Below are 15,444 nucleotides of genomic sequence, written 5' to 3'. Positions count from 1 at the left end.
ATAAGCTAATCGCGTGGTTAGAAAGGAGAGATAGAAGCCGTAATTGGATCTCTGAGATTTGGACTTTGGAGGGCGTGGTAAGGGGAACGGGTACAGATATAGCCGAGACATTCGCCGAATATTAGGAAGGGGTCTACAGGTCCCAATCAGATAGGAATGAAGAGGAATGCGTGGACTTCCTGAAGGACATCACATTACCGAGCTTGACGGACGAAGACCGTGAAGCAACGGACTCAGATTTTATGGTGGAAGAAATTGAGGGTGCCATTCGAGATCTCCAGTCAGGGAAAGCAGCAGGGCCTAATGGCTTTCCCACGGAATTGTACAAATGTGTGGTGGGCCAATTGGCACCGCATATGCTTAACCTGTTTTGTGAGGCAAGGACCGATGGACAGTTGCCTACAGACTTGAGAACGGCAACTATTGTTGTCATCCCAAAGAAGAACAAACCGCAGGATCGTTGTAACTCGTTTTGCCCGATCTCGCTCCTCAACTTCAAGGCCAAGGTACTCGCCAAAGCGATTGCAAATAGATTGACTCCCCTACTACAGTCTCTGATTCATCTGGATCAGTCCAGGTTCATGCCCCACAGGAGCACTAGATTGAATCTCAGGCGACTATATGGGGTTATGCACGCAGTACGGCACAGATCAGACGTCCCGGCGGCACTCCTGTCTCTCGATGCCCATATGGCATTCAACAGTATCAAATGGCCCTACTCGTTTGCAGTCCTTACAAAATTCGGATTCGGACCGGAATTACAACGATGGGTCAAGCTTCTTTACGCTGCACCGCTGGCTCGTGTTCGAGTCAATGGATCACTGTCCAGACTCTTCCGGCTCCATAGGAGCGCGCGACAGGGATGCCCGCTTCGCCCGTGCTCTTTGCGCTGGCTCTTGAACCATTGGCCTCATGGGTATGGGCAGATCTAGTAGTGTGGGGGATTGATATGGGGGAGTGGGAAGAACGTATCTCCCTATACGCGGACGATATCCTTTTATATGCCCAAAGACCCCGCCAGACCTTTCAGAAATTAATCCACATCATACGGTCATTTGGGCAATATTCTGGTTATCGCATCTACTGGGACAAGTCTTTGGTGTTCACCTTTGCCGGGGACTCACCAGTTTTAACATCTGCCTGTATGAAGTTGGTTCACCGGAATCTCTTCAGATACTTAGGTATTTGGATCACTAAAACGAAAGAGGAGTTTATCGGTCTGAATGTACATTCCCAGCTAGAGAGGTTGAGGAGGGATGTCGCTCATTGGCAGCACCTGCCAGTCTCCCTTATGGGGAGAGCGGTGCTGTTTAAGATGATGGCCCTACCACATCTCTTGTATGCCATACAAAACACACCGTTTCCAATCTCCGAGGCTTTCTTCCTGGCGGTTGAATCCGAACAACGGATGTTAATATGGGGGTTTAGAGCCCCAGGATAGCTCTGAAGAAATTACAGCGGGGTGTTTATGATGGAGGACTGGCGGCTCCGGATATAAGGAAGTACTACTGGGCGTCACAATTGGTGAAAATCAATGGATGGGTCTTTTTACCACTTGACAAACCGGCCTACCGGACTGATCGCCACGCTATGGGTAAGGACAGTTTACTCTCTGTTTTATATGGGGTAGGCAGAAGTTCTCATCCCTTCCACCCCACACGCAGACCGTGGTCATGGCCTGGCGGAAGGCTACTAAAATGACTGGATGAGAGACTCGGCTGACTTAGCAGACCCCCTTATGGGTGGTAAATTTGTTGAGTGAGGTTAGCAGTCTGAGGGGCTTCCGTGGTTGGAGTAACATTGGTATTGATCTCCTGGGAGACATCTGGAAAAAGTGGGAAATTATAAAATTTGTTAGTTTACTGGAGGAATTCCAGATGCAAGCCACTGAGCACTTCTGGTACTTGCAGTTACGACACGCACTACATTGTCATTTAAAAGAAGGGACTCCGCTCCCGGAATACACACCACTTGAAGACAGACTCCTCCTTGACGCCATGCTTGACAAGGCAATATCCCTTACATATAAAAAACATACAAATAATACCCCGGATTGTCTGGGACCCCTGCGGGTGGTGTGGGAATCAGACGTGGGCCTCTTCGAAGATGATGATTGGAGGGAGGCCATGCAATGTCCCAGAGAGATAGCTATACGGGCCAGATTTAGGCTGATTCAGCTCCGCATTTTACATAGATCATATGCCTCAAGGTCTGCGCAATACCATATGGGCCATTGCACATCAGAACAGTGCGTGAGAGGATGTGGGGAATAGGAACGTTTTTTCATACGTTGTGGGACTGCCCCAAGATCCAAACATTCTGGAGACAAGTGGCCCAGGTGATAGCAGCTGTGGTGGGTGAGCAAGTCCAGTTAGACGCGAGGTGGCATATCCTGGGGGTGTCGAGAGAGGTAGTCTGGCCTACATGGGCTACAACCTGGCTAGCCCTTGCGGGAGTAGTGGCTAAGCGCAATATTGCCCGAGAGTGGGGCGCCAAGACACCCCCAACAGTGCGCGCCTGGGAGAATGATTTGGACTGGTGCCAGCAAGCTGAACAAACAGTATATCAGAGTAGGGGATGCCCGCGCAAATGGGAGAGGATTTGGAGGGCATGGATGACTTACAGAACTGATCCATCCTCACCATAATGTATCCATTGTTGATGCCCTATGCTAGGTGATTTATGGTCGCGGCCCCGCTCACCTGGTGGGAGGGAGGGACAATAGGGGGGTCTAAATTGTTCTGCTCTCAATGCATCTATGTATGTTGATCTAAATACTATGTATGGTGTAATGATTCCTGAAGCAAATGTTATGTTTCCTTTTTATGGTTAATAAAAATAATTTTTTTTAAAGAAAGAAATGTGGGTGAATGCAAGGTATATAGCTTTCTGATTGTTCGATTCCCGCGTTTTTCCTGGTTTTAGGGGGGTCGATGGAATGAAAAAGTTCACAAGGTCATTTGTCATTGTTTACCTTCCCTGATTGAAACGTTCGCCCAGACCAGCTAATTCACTGCCCTCGTAGGTGCTCCTTGAATGCCTTTGGGTTTGAACCTTCATTTCAACATAAAATCTATACAGTTTTGTTGATTCAGTGGTGCAGCGTGGGCTGGTTGTGGGACTGTGAGTGTAGGCCACAGGCTGCATTTGTAGGTTAGTTAGTTTCTGCAATGGGTTTCTAAGTCAATCACAGTAGTTCTCAAATCTCCTGCTCTCTCTTTAGTTCCAGTGCACAATTAGGCTGTCGAGTGTCGCACACGCACACCTTTGCACCATAGTCAAAGGTGTCTGCATGAGTATAGTATAGGTTTTGAACTTAAAGGATACACTTCCTGTACAAAATACTATGCTTAAAGTAACTTTAAACCGTTTCCTACGTTGTATATGTGCTGTACAGTGTAGCACACATGCAAATTGGAAAAGAACAGAGAACTAAAAGCATTTCTCTGTGATAGCGCCTATTTCTAACAAGCATTTGCAATGCAATAGGTCTCGCAGTTATACGAGTTTGAGCTATTGGCATTATAAATGACAGTGCCTTTTATTTATGTTTTAAAAAAACCAAACTTAAATAAAAAGCATTGTCATTTACAATGCCAATAGCTCAAACTCCTATAAATGCGAGACCTATTGCATTGCAAATGCTTGTTTTGCTTTTGTGCTGTCAAATGATTAATCTAATTTGAATGGTACCTTTCACTCGTGAAGCTCTTGTGTGTAGTAATTTGGTGAGAGATTGATAGGGTGGGGATAATGATGCAGTAGTAATTTGATTAAATAAATAAAAAAGCAACTCTCTGAAAGCAATTTTATATGGAAGGATCACCCACTGTGGTTCTCAAAAGTGATTAGTTGTGTTTTTATCCGCTCTCTCGTGTGGTGATTGGGCTGCTGCAGTGAATGAATACATCTCGGAGTTGAGCATGTTTTACACTGCCAGCCTATTTTCAATGCACAATAATTTTAGGCCGCCATCCTAGGGTCCATGCAATATATTTTCTCAGTAATCTGATTGAAAGATTATCCTTCGCATAGCTATGGGAAGTCCAATACCCACATATCCATCTTTCCTGCTAGTAAAATTGAGCTTTGTGCAAAGTCATTGTCTCTTGTGTCTGAGGTCCGACACCTCTCCTTCATTTCCCTGTAAGCCTCTCTGTATTAAAATAAATTCAGAACAGGCCACCATTCCATGCACACTATTTGATTATTTCATAAGCTGCGAGGAAAATAGAAGCATGAGCGAGCCTTTCAGCCCCCTTGGCAATATAATGTGGCCATTAACTCCGTGGCCACAGGACAAAGGGGCGCTGTGCCGTTTTTGGAGAAAATGTTCTCAGAATTGAAGGGGCGTTAATGAGACCTTAGCGTGGTCATGTTGCTCTGCAGAAAATATTAAACCCAAGCGTGCACATACACATCTGTGAAAATCCGCACATATAGGGGCATATTATCAAGACAGGCGTTAAAATTATCGCCGCTTTAGCGGCAGAAAACTGCCGCTAAAACGTCGATAATGGACTTGATAATATGCTCTATGGAATTCTAATTGAAGCTCATATTAGATGTGAAGGACATCTAACATTAGCTTCAATTGGAGTTCCATAGAGCATATTATCAAGCCCATTATCGCCGTTTTAGCGGCAGTTTTCTGCCGCTAAAGCGGCGATAATTTAAACGCCTGTCTTGATAATATGCCCCATAGGTCTCTAAAATGTATCTGGGTGTATATATATAAATATATATTGTTTATTTAAATACACACTCCCTTTTTATACATAAGTACAGCTCTTGAATTAGAGAGAAAGGAAGCCATTTTGCTCAGAATCATCCTTGTTCAGTATTTGTAGACACCACTGATGATTTAATGCGATCAGAGAGAAACATTGTTTCAGATGAAAATCAAGCAAACTAGATGTATAGATTGTTCCTGCTAATGGTCAACAAACCTTTGCGGAAAATGATCCATGCTGCCCTAACTGCCCTCCGATCACACAGACATATTGCTGCATCAAGGGTTCACTTGAATTTCCATTGCACCTCAGTCACAACTTGCTGCATCTTGATTGTCAAGCTTTCCATTTTTTAATGAAACTACGGAGGGGGCGGGGGGGGGGGGTGGTATCTCCAAGGGGCGGGTGTCTATTTCGGGCCCTTTGAGTGCTGATAGCATGAACAGTATAGATGGCTGGAACCATCGCTGTCACACAGACAATATTCCTTTATGCCTGAAGACATGGTGATGGTGCTGTTGATAACCAGGAGGCACGCGCCATCACTAATCTGGCGCTTTGAAACACTACAGCTTTGCATGGCTCACAGAAGGTAAACAGCACCTCAAAGGGCAACGCAAAAAGGCACTCCTCAGCAAACGCATGGCCGCGGCAGATAGGTTCTCGTATTCCATAACCTATATCCTCTGCGGAACAAATCACCCACAGCCTCCTTGTTATGTGCTTTTGTGCTACAATTGAAAATGCAAATAAACTCAAGCGTTTGCAGTCCCAAGGGATTCTTTCTATTAATGTCGTGAAATTGAACTTTGCGGACGAGTTACCCATATTGCGCTCCCTGAATGGAACTTTCAGATGTCACGAATATTATCTCTGGCGGTCTTGGTGATGCACGAAGCAGATTTTTATTTGCTCCGGATTTGTAAATGTCCCAAGCACACTCAGGTTGGTACAGAAAATCGTATTTTTTAAACATGAAAATATATGTTCCACTGCAGTAGGAGAAGCAGCTTTCCACATGCCAAGAAAAGCAGCAGCATGCCAGTCTCGGGCGCAGCTAGCAGGAAGTGGGATAAGGGAGGGGGTGGCAAATGGTATGTACATTTCGCGGGCGCTTTGATGTTCGCAGTGGCCGCGCGGCTCACTGAGAACATCAAAGCGCCCGTGAAATGTATACGCAGGCTGCCAAATGGTGCGCGCGCCGCATGAAGTGTGAAAGTGATCGCGATCACATCAAAGCAGCCGTGGGGCCCGCGAAAGTGAAAGCAAACGAGTGCTTTCAGGCCTCCAAATGGTGCGCGCGCCTGGCGCACATGCACTGTATTTGGAGGCCTGAAAGCACTCGTTTGCACTTCCAGATCCCCCATTTACAATAGCTCTCGCGAGAGCAGCGCTAAAGCGCTGTCTCAGGCGAGACCTAAAAAGCGTTCTTTTTTATGCAATACCCTGACTACTTTTTTTAGTAGCTAGGGTTTTGTGTCAAAAAACATGGGATGGTTGCATGGGAACGTCCATGCACCTCCCAGGAAACGACCCGGTGCTAAGTAATACAAAGCAGCGCTAGGTTCCGCTTTACGCTACTGTCAAGTGAATTTCCAGCAAATTTCCTAAATACGTTTTGCGATGGAAAGTACATTTTTTAAAAATGAATTTGCATCCATTTGCATCACTTACAAATAAGTGAGAATTTTGCTTTGAGTCTCCCTCAATTCTTTCTTACTTTATGTTGGCCTTCTCCTGCTTGTAGCCTTCATAACTTATTTGACTCCTGTATCTCTCACTGCTTTTTCATATAAAAAGTGTTTTGCCTGAACGCCCCTTATGGCATCTTCTGGCCATATGGAGAGGCTTAAAAAACATCAGCAGTCACGATGGAATATTAGTTGACGATTTTTATTCACTACTGTTGCAGTGTTTTCAGTGGAATTTTGTTATTTCACAATTGTTGCCTGGGATTTGAATATTGCCCAACATTTTCTGTTTCTTTTTGTTCCTTATCATTAATTTGAAAATGCCCTATTGTTTTCTAGAATTGTGGAGAGGTGGCTTCTTGGTTCAATGTTGGTCTGGGCAGATTTAGCAAAACCCTTTAAATACAGTTAATTCCAAGTGGCCAAAAGTTTCTTGTTTGCACTTTAAAAAGTAACTTTCCTAGAAAAGAGTTTCCTGTGGACCAAGATGGCCGCACCCCGCTAGAGCTCCCGAGCAGCGCAATGGTCCAAAGACCCATTTGCGAGTTCCAGGATCAGGCTTCCTGCACAATGAATAGGGGAGTAGTGACTAGCCCCCTTGGAGGCTGCTGGGGTGCTTACCTGGCCCCTAATCTTCCACCAGGACAGCAAGGAGCAAGCTGACAGCACGGGTCCAGATGGATCGATACCTCCTCCAGTTTCTCTGCCCTAGAGATATCGTTGCATGTGGACACCTTAGCCCCTGAACGAGGCCATGATAGCGGCCACACTGGGGATGCATTGACTTGGCGGAGGGTGACACCAACCGGCGGGCAGGCCCTGTGACAGCTGGACTGGCTGCGAGAGGTCAGCCAAAGTGATACAGGGGACCAGGGTACCTGGGGACCACTGGAAAGCCTTGCAAGTGCCCACCACTGCTCACAGCCCTTAACCCCCTCAGAGGAAAGAGGTGGACATTACCAGAGGGGCCTGATGTCGTTGCAGTGGTGAGACATCTGATTCTTCTTCTATCTGTTCCTTTTTGCAGGGGGCCCAAAGATTGCCCTTCTGAACCTTGGTTCACATGCTTTACTTTCCCCCATCATCATCTGGTATAGCTAAGTTCCTGGCCGTGGGGCCACAGCCATTTTCCCCTAGTTACGGACTGCTCCAGAAGGACCATTGGCGTGTCGTCCACTGCCTAATGACTCCTGCCCACTCTGTGGGAACCTAAGCCACTGTACCACAGAGCCTGGAGACACTGCTGTGCACTTAACAGGGACAACAGACTGGTGATACTCCCATGGGTCATGGCCTCCTACATGTACCTAATTCGCGGGGAACTCTTCTATTGAAAATCACCAGTGGGTCCCTCGGCAGACCCTAACATTTTTGACGGGATCATGGCTGGCATCTGGGGAGTCCCTAGAGCCACTAGCACGCTCACTATTGGACCACATTTGTCAACAGCCTGTTTGCTGATCTCTTCTCCTGTCCCCCACATGAAGCAGCCCAAGCACAAGGCATGCCAACTACTCTTCTCGGAGGCGGCCGCATCTTCCTGGCCTCTGGCCACACCCTCTCCTCCACCAGAATCGACTCAGACCATACTTAACGATATTTCGGCCATCAGGCCTGTTGGAACCGTCACTTTCTAGTTTGCTGAAGGGATACACCCAGCCAGGCCGAACCTACTGCTCCCATCAAGGGCGGGCAATTACACTCGCTGTGTAACCTGTGCTCACCCTTAGGTAGCTTGCCACTGAGCAGTCAGGCTTTCCTCAGTGGATATGTATAAAGCAAAGTCACAGCGGTCCCATGCGATAATTACACTGAGCGCCTCAAAAGAGACTTCTCACAGGATGTATGCAAAAAACGTTTATATTCAACACACGTATTCAATTATAAAATGTACATCATATACTTTTGGGCATAAACACGTTTGCAAGTATTACTAGCAGTGCTAGGCCCACTCGAATTGTTATGATATCAATAGTATGCACACTGTGGACAATTCCTAATCTAACCTCTCCCCCCCACACAGAGAGTGTGAGCACCCTTATGCGGTGCAACACGCTGTACACCCAAGGCCCACCATAGCAATTCTCATAATACAGTTCCACACACTTATAGGACACCCCCGAGTCACAACAATATGAAAGATATGTACATATATGAAATGAGAACACTTTTTAGCACTACTGCAGTCCAGAGCTAAGCGGGTACACCCAGTGTCAAATGTATTGTGCTTGTGGCATGATATCAACATATGAAGCAGCAACACTGGTCAGTGTCATAAATCACAGGTGGTCCACAGACTATCACTGCCACTCCAACACTCACTCTGCACCGCTAAACAGTTTGTATGGCTCGCTCTTGCACACATACGTACTTAGCACCTTAGTGCAGTGCTACTGATACCCAGCTGGTCATGGTTAACATCCTGAAGACACCGTGGCCCCAGCCTCCCTCCATCCTCTAGTTTACTCCGATGGTACTATACCCTCGGATGGAGATAACCAGCCCCACCTTCTGGATACTAGGCCACAAGCAGCCGAAGTCACACTTGGTCTGGGTCCTTGGAAAGTAGGTGGGGACATGTAGCAAGTTTTAATTAGGAGGTAGACATAAACAAGGGGAGTTTAGCAGCCACTTGGGAAGTTCACCCACATATCTCAAAAAAACACAATTGAGTCAAGCAGACTCTTGACCCGTTGCCGACTGTCTCGAAAGCGTTCCTTCAACCCAGTCAATATCTCCTGCTACTACCTGGTGCCAAAATGTCTTTGTACGGGGCGAGGTGTGGAAAGGCCAGTTGGTCCGCCGCAATGAGGGTCAAAGGGGAACAACCAATGAATCAGGAGTAACACAGGGGAGCCTCTCGGTAGGAGGAGGCACCCTGATTGGCACACGATGATCAGGGTCATGCCTAGGCAATCCAAGCACAGCGTTTGGTGCACTTTGGTATGGGTCGCATCATACACTTCAGGTCTCAAACATGAGTTGCAAATTCCGTACTTCCCTGGAAATGAGGCACAATGACCTGTGCACTTTGAAATGAGTTGCACCAGGCAATTCCGGTCACACGCACAATGAAGAGTTGCAAATTCCATACCTCCCTGGAAATGAGGCACAACGACCAGTGCATGATGATTCAGGTTACACCATACCAGTACGATCACACACACAGGCGCAAGTTCAGAAGAGTCTCATGAGGTAAAATGAGGCACTACTACGGGTACACCTCCACCTCTAAGGGTCGTACCCTGTGAATCGGACACTGCTCACAATGAGCATGCAGTCGGTGTGACGCACAAAAGAGATGCAACACAATCAATTAAACAGAGTATGCAGGGTTCCGCAACCCGTGAATCCGCTCACCACCAACTAGTTGCTTATGAGTGTCAGGGTCCCCACGGTACAGGAACCACAAGCGGGCAAGATTTCTTGGGCCCTGCACTAGACAATCCAGTCTCCAGACACAAGTCTTAATTCTATGCTCACAGCGTACTAATCGATGGGATCCAGTAGCCTATGTGGGCACTTGAGAGAGTATAGCTCTCCAGATGTCCCAGGTAGATGGTGTTAGTCCCTTGTGGGAGATCTTTGATATCCCTGAGATCTTCAGGAGAACAGGAAGCCTGCCGATGGACCCTTGGAGAGCACACTTCAGGGCACCACACTTCAGCAGGTCTTTGGCCCAGGCGGAAACAAGCATCCTAAGACTGGTTTTGGGGTATCATCTCTCATGAGCGAGGCTAGCTTGTCTCCAGTGGCATGGTCAGAATGGAACCTACGTCTGGGCAAACTCTTCCCACTTAGGGGTACAAATGTGTAAAGAACAGTTGATAGACAGTAAGATGAACAATGTCAAAACTTGACCCCCCAGGACAGAGGTCTGGAACTAAATCCATTGTTTATTCAGGATTCAGTCCATCGTTTGTTTGCGTAAACTTTTCACCCAAAATGGGATGGGTATGCCCAGACGTGAGTCCCTTGTTCACTGTGCTTCTGGATTCCAGCTAGCCTGGTTGATGAGGGGTAATACCCTGAAACTGGTCCCAGGATGCTTGTTTCCAGTCCAGGTAGGACCTGGCTTTGCAGTTCAGGCTGGATTGTTCCCATGAGGAGCAGGGTCAAAACTGATTTGCATATTGCTGGGTCTAAACTGGGTTGCCATGGTCGGCAAAAGATGATTGGATTCAACCCAGATCTCTTGACTGGGGAGAATGTATGACTTATCCAGCATTCCGTTTATCATTTGGTTGCGTAGCATGGTGTTTCTTGGGACCCAGTACCTCTTGGCAGGTTGATGCCACTGTTTCTTTGATTTTCTCCAATTGGCTTTCACCCATACAGCCCCTCAAGCACTGAGTCAGTCACCCATAAAGCTACTCACACACCTACTCACTTACCTATACAGTCACTCATACAGCCACTCACTCACCCATACAGTTACTCAAACACACACCAACTCACTTACTCCTACAGATACTAGCACCTGTACTCACTCACATATACATCCACTCTCACATTCACTCACACACCGATACAGTCACTCATAAACCCATACACCACATATGCACCTACTCATTCAATGATACAGCCACTCATACACCCCATCACTTACCTATATAGCCTCTCACATATCCAGTTACTCACCCATACACCACTGACACACCCACTCACTCACCCACACAGCCGCACACACAGTGACTCGCTTACCCATACAGCCACTCACACAGTCACTCACTCACCCATACAATAACTCACACACCCATAGAGCCACTCAGACACCCACTCACACATGGATACACAGTCACACAGCCACTCACATAATATGTGTTACAAATAGTATCCCTCATTATTAGTACACAAAATATACTCATTTAACTTTTTAGTATCATAGCATATACCTTTAACACTCTAGAAACACACTAGAAATAAAAAAAAAACACTCATAATCACTTGATGATGTCATGAGCTATGTATTTACGGATGTCGTCAGCTATGTTATCAGTGATGTCACTGACCATGTCATGAGTGATGTAATATGTGCGGTCATAAGCAGTGCATTCTGGGGGCCTAAGTTATAGTTAGCTCAGATAACTATAACTGCTGAATTTCCATGGTTTTGTACATGTAAAATCTGAGCCTATTACGTCCCTGTAACCTCTGATTTTTTCAGTGAATATATATATATATAATTAATGCACAAATCGACTGCAGGTCCCAGCATGCACCTCCAAACAGGGGATATTTAACGTGCATACCGGAAGTAGTATACCGGAGGCAGTTAACTTTCGTGCGTGGGACAGTGCAGTACACGCAATCCTTAAGCTGCTCAATTTGGCCTCTGAAGAAAGGGAAAGCATTCCCTGAAACGCGTCAGGCTGGGACAAAAGAAATGAAAAGACGGGATGAGAAGCTGCCTGATTTGGTAAAATAAAGGATGGTTCCTACCTGCCTTTGGAGTGCGGCCTCGTATCTGGGGAACCTTTTGGCATGATATATATATATATATAGATATATATATATTAACGCTCCAAAAGTTGCTCACAGGCGAGGGAGCACTCGGGCTGCAGCGATCTCCAGTAGACCACACACATCGCAGGAGCAGCCTGACGGGTTTCGGATCAATTCCTTAATCATAGGCTCAGTTCCACCAAGTGCACAGCGTTTTTGGCCACACCTCTTTATTTGAATGATTCATAGCCTTCTAATAGGTTGATTACAAATAGCATATGGCTCACGGTCCCCCACAGAATTATGGGACCTGTAGTGCGGCAATCCTACCCTAATGAGTGCCATGTCCTTAGGGTCCCCAATGCATCACCCTGAAATGGGCCCCGCAATGCGTACAGTCTCGCTTTCTCTGGTGCTGCATGCCCCGTATGAGGCCTGATATGATTCAAGCTTAACGGCCCGCTTCCAATCCTCGCAGTGGTGCTCCCTCCACGGCCGGGCCGCCGTGAATAGATTAACGCTCCAAAAGTTGCCCACAGGCGAGGGAGCACTCGGGCTGCAGCGATCCCCAGTAGACCACACACATCGCAGGAGCAGCCTCACGCGTTTCGGATCAATTCCTTAATCATAGGCTCAGTTCCACCAAGTGCACAGCGTTTTTGGCCACACCTCTTTATTTGAATGATTCACTGCCTTCTAATAGGTTGATTACAAATAGCATATGGCTCACGGTCCCCCACAGGATTATGGGACCTGTAGTGCGGCAATCCTACCCTAATGAGTGCCATGTCCTTAGGGTCCCCAATGCATCACCCTGAAATGGGCCCCGCAATGCGTACAGTCTCGCTTGCTCTGGTGCTGCATGCCCCGTATGAGGCCTGATATGATTCAAGCTTAACGGCCCGCTTCCAATGCTCGCGGTGGTGCTCCCTCCCCGGCCGGGCCGCCGTGAATAGATTAACGCTCCAAAAGTTGCCCACAGGCGAGGGAGCACTCGGGCTGCAGCGATCCCCAGTAGACCACACACATCGCAGGAGCAGCCTGACGCGTTTCGGATCAATTCCTTAATCATAGGCTCAGTTCCACCAAGTGCACAGCGTTTTTGGCCACACCTCTTTATTTGAATGATTCACTGCCTTCTAATAGGTTGATTACAAATAGCATATGCCTCACGGTCCCCCACAGGATTATGGGACCTGTAGTGCGGCAATCCTACCCTAATGAGTGCCATGTCCTTAGGGTCCCCAATGCATCACCCTGAAATGGGCCCCGCAATGCGTACAGTCTCGCTTTCTCTGGTGCTGCATGCCCCGTATGAGGCCTGATATGATTCAAGCTTAACGGCCCGCTTCCAATCCTCGCGGTGGTGCTCCCTCCACGGCCGGGCCGCCGTGAATAGATTAACGCTCCAAAAGTTGCCCACAGGCGAGGGAGCACTCGGGCTGCAGCGATCCCCAGTAGACCACACACATCGCAGGAGCAGCCTGACGCGTTTCGGATCAATTCCTTAATCATAGGCTCAGTTCCACCAAGTGCACAGCGTTTTTGGCCACACCTCTTTATTTGAATGATTCACTGCCTTCTAATAGGTTGATTACAAATAGCATATGGCTCACGGTCCCCCACAGAATTATGGGACCTGTAGTGCGGCAATCCTACCCTAATGAGTGCCATGTCCTTAGGGTCCCCAATGCATCACCCTGAAATGGGCCCCACAATGTGTACAGTCTCGCTTTCTCTGGTGCTGCATGCCCCGTATGAGGCCTGATATGATTCAAGCTTAACGGCCCGCTTCCAATCCTCGCGGTGGTGCTCCCTCCACGGCCGGGCCGCCGTGAATAGATTAACGCTCCAAAAGTTGCCCACAGGCAGGGAGCACTCGGGCTGCAGCGATCCCCAGTAGACCACACACATCGCAGGAGCAGCCTGACTCGTTTCGGATCAATTCCTTAATCATAGGCTCAGTTCCACCAAGTGCACAGCGTTTTTGGCCACACCTCTTTATTTGAATGATTCACTGCCTTCTAATAGGTTGATTACAAATAGCATATGGCTCACGGTCCCCCACAGAATTATGGGACCTGTAGTGCGGCAATCCTACCCTAATGAGTGCCATGTCCTTAGGGTCCCCAATGCATCACCCTGAAATGGGCCCCGCAATGCGTACAGTCTCGCTTTCTCTGGTGCTGCATGCCCCGTATGAGGCCTGATATGATTCAAGCTTAACGGCCCGCTTCCAATCCTCGCGGTGGTGCTCCCCCCACGGCCGGGCCGCCGTGAATAGATTAACGCTCCAAAAGTTGCCCACAGGCGAGGGAGCACTTGGGCTGCAGCGATCCCCAGTAGACCACACACATCGCAGGAGCAGCCTGACGCGTTTCGGATCAATTCCTTAATCATAGGCTCAGTTCCACCAAGTGCACAGTGTTTTTGGCCACACCTCTTTATTTGAATGATTCACTGCCTTCTAGTAGGTTGATTACAAATAGCATATGGCTCACGGTCCCCCACAGGATTATGGGACCTGAAGTGCGGCAATCCTACCCTAATGAGTGCCATGTCCTTAGGGTCCCCAATGCATCACCCTGAAATGGGCCCCGCAATGCGTACAGTCTCGCTTTCTCTGATGCTGCATGCCCCGTATGAGGCCTGATATGATTCAAGCTTAACGGCCCGCTTCCAATCCTCGCGGTGGTGCTCCCTCCACGGCCGGGCCGCCGTGAATAGATTAACGCTCCAAAAGTTGCCCACAGGCGAGGGAGCACTCGGGCTGCAGCGATCCCCAGTAGACCACACACATCGCAGGAGCAGCCTGACGCGTTTCGGATCAATTCCTTAATCATAGGCTCAGTTCCACCAAGTGCACAGCGTTTTTGGCCACACCTCTTTATTTGAATGATTCACTGCCTTCTAATAGGTTGATTACAAATAGCATATGGCTCACGGTCCCCCACAGGATTATGGGACCTGTAGTGCGGCAATCCTACCCTAATGAGTGCCATGTCCTTAGGGTCCCCAATGCATCACCCTGAAATGGGCCCCGCAATGCGTACAGTCTCGCTTTCTCTGGTGCTGCATGCCCCGTATGAGGCCTGATATGATTCAAGCTTAACGGCCCGCTTCCAATCCTCGCAGTGGTGCTCCCTCCACGGCCGGGCCGCCGTGAATAGATTAACGCTCCAAAAGTTGCCCACAGGCGAGGGAACACTCGGGCTGCAGCGATCCCTAGTAGACCACACACATCGCAGGAGCAGCCTGACGCGTTTCGGATCAATTCCTTAATCATAGGCTCAGTTCCACCAATTGCACAGCGTTTTTGGCCACACCTCTTTATTTGAATGATTCACTGCCTTCTAATAGGTTGATTACAAATAGCATATGGCTCACGGTCCCCCACAGGATTATGGGACCTGTAGTGCGGCAATCCTACCCTAATGAGTGCCATGTCCTTAGGGTCCCCAATGCATCACCCTGAAATGGGCCCCGCAATGCGTACAGTCTCGCTTTCTCTGGTGCTGCATGCCCCGTATGAGGCCTGATATGATTCAAGCTTAACGGCCCGCTTCCAATCCTCG

Source organism: Triturus cristatus, chromosome 4_1 (genome assembly GCF_964204655.1).
Source record: "Triturus cristatus chromosome 4_1, aTriCri1.1, whole genome shotgun sequence".
Taxonomy (NCBI): domain Eukaryota; kingdom Metazoa; phylum Chordata; class Amphibia; order Caudata; family Salamandridae; genus Triturus; species Triturus cristatus.
This window is presented reverse-complemented; position numbering follows the sequence as displayed.